Genomic DNA, 4,574 nt, shown 5'->3' on the forward strand with positions numbered 1-4,574 from the left:
TAAAAAAGAAGGTAATCAAAAATTACGTACAAATCTCGTACTTAAATCTTCCCTAAAACAAAAATTAAAACTAATCTAATTAAGTCTGAGAAAAACACGCGCCCGATCGGGCTAGAAGCCGCCCGATCGGGCGCGCCTTTTTCCTTACGCTCCTTCTCAGCAGCGTCGCCCGATCGAGCTAGATGCTCACCTGATCGGGCGCGCCTCTCCCTTGAGGGTCCATATGCGCGCAGCCGCCCGATCGGGCGTATGCTTGCCCGATCGGGCCTGGTCTTCTTCTTCGAGGCTCGATTTCGATTGGGCTCAATTCCTCGCCCCAATCTAAGTTTCCTCATCGGGTCTAGATTAAACGATCCAATAACCTCAGTGTCTCATACCGAGCCCTTAATCATCGGCTCTCACCGATCCTGGGCTTCAAAAGTGGTCGTGTCCTTCTAGCTTCCGTAGTTGATCCATAAAACCCGGGAAAATGCTCCAAAAGTGCAATTTCCTTTAAAATATAACTAAAACTACGAAAACACTATAAAACACAAATTAGTAATAAAAGTGGCTCGAAAGAGCCAAAAACACTACTAATTATGACCAAGGGACGGGGGTAAATTACTATATAAAATGGACATATCACTCTTGTTCGTGTTAAGAGGCAAAGGATAAGAACGAAGAAATCAATAGTTGAAGCTGGTGAAGCTGGTGGTGATGTACCTACGTAAGTAACTTTGTTTACTTTGGAGTGCTCTCAAAAAGTTAGATTCCACATGCATGTTTGTGTGACTATGCATTATTTCTATTTTGCATATTGCGGCCATTTAAAACTAAATGTAGGCCTTTGCAATTGGTTGACATGATGTCTAAGTTTACTGATGATAAAAAAATTTATGTTAATGAAATCGGCTTTAGAGGGTTGTTATCATTGAAGTTGAAAAGGAATACTACTAGTATGTTTAGGTGGCTAATTGATTGCTTTGACTGTGGTAGCTGCATGTTTTCAATTGATAATAGTAAGGAGTTTGTGGTGACTGAGCATGATGTGTATGATGTGTTTTGCCTTCCTTTGAACCCCAAAAATGTTGAGGAGATACCTCGATCTGCTAATAAAAATAATCCTGACTTTGTTTTCAAACATAATTGGAGGTTGAATTTTGGGTTGACAGATGAAAATGACCAAATTCCACTTAATTTGTTATAGGATAGGATACCTACTTTAGGTCAAGGTGGAGATGAGTTTTAGCAACTCTTTGTTATGCATGCAGTATCCTCATTTTTAGCTCCTACTTCTAACAGAACTGCTGATCTTAGGATTTCTTAGGCACTTGATGATGTTGGAAAAATTAAAAATTTGAATTGGTGTAAATATGTTCTTGAAAAATTGTGTGAAGGTGTTGAAAGTTACCAAAAAGGAGAAATTCAGAACTGTTGTGGTTGTATTTTGATGTTGGAGATTATTTACTTTCATAGGTTGAAATTTAGGAATGTTGAATTAAGTACTTCTTTACCCTTAATTCAACATTGGAATGATGAGTTGACTAGGGACAGAATTAAGAAGGAAAAATTGTCGAAAAGTTTTGGGTGTGGGATTTTACTCTTTGATGTGTATCCTGTTAGTGGTAAGCTGAAGTTTCAGGATGCTCATGTTGGTACTATGGGGGGAAGTATGGGGAATGTTGATTATGTAAGGGGGGGTAATGATGTACTTGGTACGATACATTTCATTCTCCCACCAGGTTCGATGTCAGATCAAGAGATACATTTGGATGTTATTGATGTAAGGAGTAGCTGACTTTTATTCTTTTTTTTTTTATATATAATTATTAGATATGATTTAAATATTTATACATGATTTTTTTAATGTCTTTGAAGCCCATTCATGAACAAAATTTGTTCATGAAAAGAGATATGAATGTGATTTCTTGTTTTTACAATGACAAGATAAAACAGATTCTTCATTCACGCCGCAATGAGACCAACAATGCTCCTGGTATTAATGTGTCTCAGGATGATAAGTTTTTTTTTGGATCCTCAAGTTCAATCTGTGATTGATGAGATCTCTGAACTTGCTATTTGGGTGATAAAAATGCATGAGGTGTTGGATCAAGTTTCTACATTTGACCACAACAAAACAAATGAAGGGAGGGAGGAAATTAGAGGCACTTTGCCTGTGATTGGCTTTGAAAATATTCTTACAAATAGAGGGTCCAAGTGTTCAATTTCTTTTAATTGGAAATTTGATGAAAAGCTTATAGTTATTCACACTTTTTGAAGTCAAATAACAAGAAAATGAAGCTATTGGATCCATTAGTCCTAGAGATTGCAGACTATTGCATTATCAATTATTCTTGTTTGCCTTCTAAGTAAGTAATCTTTTGTTTGATTACATTGATTTTATTTTATTTATTTATTTATGAAACACTTTTTTAATTCTTATTTTATACTCTTTGACACAGTGAACTGTTGGTATGTTTACACGAAAAGAATTTGATTCAAAGGCAAGACTTCTACACATTAGGAGAGCCGTCTGAAATCATGAGCAGTAATATTTTGGATTGTTGGGCATTGCTTCTCAATGAAAATCAGAAATGTCTTAAGGATGGACCTAAAAAATTGTACTTTGGTTCTTCAATTAGTGTGAGTTGTTTAATTATTTCAATGTTTATACATGTTTATACTTTTCACTTATTTTTTTATTTGTTTAAATATTATGAAGGTTACAATAGTAGAAGCTGCCGGCAGTGATGACAATTCACAACTAGTGGACAATGTTTATCAAGAATTGGAGGAGTGGATGAAAATAGCTTGCAATAATTTTGATTTGTCAGAAGTGGAGCTGGTAATACTTTCTGTTTTTTTATGCTTTGAAAAATATAGTTCCCTTTTTTTATGTTGTAGATACCTTTATTTAAATGAGAGTGCCTATTGTAAAATACTCTTAGAAAGTCTAGATTATAAGTGAAAAGACCAGCGATATCATTAATAACAAGAACTACTAACTGATTAGTCCAGTTTTCAGTCCACAGAGAATATAGCAAGTTAGGGCCATATCTTGTAAGTTTTTAACTGTATCAGTTCAGCATAAACAATATAAAAAGAGTGTAGCTGGAAGGGGCTTTCATTTTCCGTGTAGCCTAGCCTTGTGGAGTTGGTCAAAGGCTCTAAAATGGGCCTACATGGAAGTAAGCTTAAGAGTTGGAGGTGTAATAGTTAAAATTAGTTTGGCAAGGCATGACCTAGAGAGGGTATATTTATGACCTTCAGATTAGGTTTCACAGCAACAAGAACAAAATTGCTTAATTACCTTGACTAAGTGGCAGAATAATGTTCATTATTGAACATGGTTGCTAATGTATTTTTGTGAAACTAATGATTGTTGTAATACAAAAGCAATAAAATCACCAATGGCGCAATACAACATATAACCTAGACCTCAGAGTGGCTGGAAATTAGTAGTATATTTTTAAAAGAGGTCACTATAATATGAAAAATGGAATCTATATGTGTTTTTTTATTACTAATTGTGGTATCTTTGATGAAGATATTTTTACCTTGTCTTTGTGGCAATCACTATTGCTTAATTGTGGTGAATTTGACTGAAGGAAAAATTCAGTTTATTGATAATCTGAATTATGATGAGGACGGTCGTAACTTCTTGAAAAAGTTATATAGTCTCCTGGTAGTACTTTCTCACTCTTCCATATTCTCACTATTTTCTTGTCTAAAGGTTTTGATTGTGAGTTTTAAGAATTAGGATTTGGACAAATTTTAAAGTAGTTTACATGTGAAACTAGCATTGTGAGGTTGTGAAGTGTAATTTTTATAGTAGTATCTGAGACAAAAGTCGAATAGATTGTATCATAAAGTTGCAGCATGGTTGTTATAATGACTCTTAATAGATCATTTAATGTGACTGTGATCTGATTATATGCTTTTTTTCTAGTGTGATATGATCAGTACCTTCTTTGATCAAAGGCTTACTCAATCTGGAGCTATGGTTGACTATTCTTTGGAGTTTCCTACTTTAAATTGGAGATCTAGCAAAGATAATTCAGATTTTGGTGTTTATACTATAATGAGTATGCTTTTATTCAATGGAGCTGATGAGTTTAAATGTGAAATTTTAAAAACAAATATGATTCTATCCCTTTTAAATTATTTGTTTTATTTCTTTTAATTAATATCACAATATCTTATGTTGATTATTTACCTTTTTAGGCTTCAAATAGGAAGATTCTCCGGATTCAAATTGCTGCATCTTTAGTGTTATCTGATATGAATAAAGCTAGATCAAATATAATTGGTAAGGTGGATGAATTTAAACCTGATAGGCAGCGTCTTTCAAAATATATTGAAGAAAGAAGGAAGAAAGAGATTGAGCAAAGGAAGAATAAGAAGGAGCAGACTATAGACAAGAAGAATAAAGGAAAGGATTAAGATGTCAGAACATTGTGTAACTGATTTTTAAACTTAGTTGTGATCATAATTTTCTGAAACTAAGCAAAGTACTTTGAAGATTGTATAGCTAATTAGTATTCATTCAAATTTTGTGTAGGTTATTGAATGAAGATTGGAAAAATATTCATTTG

General features: G+C 33.9%; 1 long non-coding RNA gene across 2 annotated transcripts; it reads left to right on the top strand.

Annotated features, from left to right (window-relative positions):
- The first annotated feature begins 2,544 nt into the window (after positions 1–2,544).
- Positions 2,545–3,976, top strand: LOC145634756 (uncharacterized). Of its 2 annotated transcripts, none has more exons than XR_014113531.1 (3): positions 2,545–2,622; positions 2,702–2,824; positions 3,929–3,976. It is a non-coding gene; the product is annotated as an uncharacterized LOC145634756 (long non-coding RNA). The 2 variants fall into 2 exon arrangements; XR_014113532.1 differs by lacking the exon at positions 3,929–3,976 and adding an exon at positions 3,527–3,626.
- The last annotated feature ends 598 nt before the right edge of the window (positions 3,977–4,574 follow it).

Source organism: Chenopodium album, chromosome 6, assembly GCF_948465745.1.
Source record: "Chenopodium album chromosome 6, dcCheAlbu1.1, whole genome shotgun sequence".
In the NCBI taxonomy this organism is placed as follows: Eukaryota; Viridiplantae; Streptophyta; class Magnoliopsida; order Caryophyllales; family Amaranthaceae; genus Chenopodium; species Chenopodium album.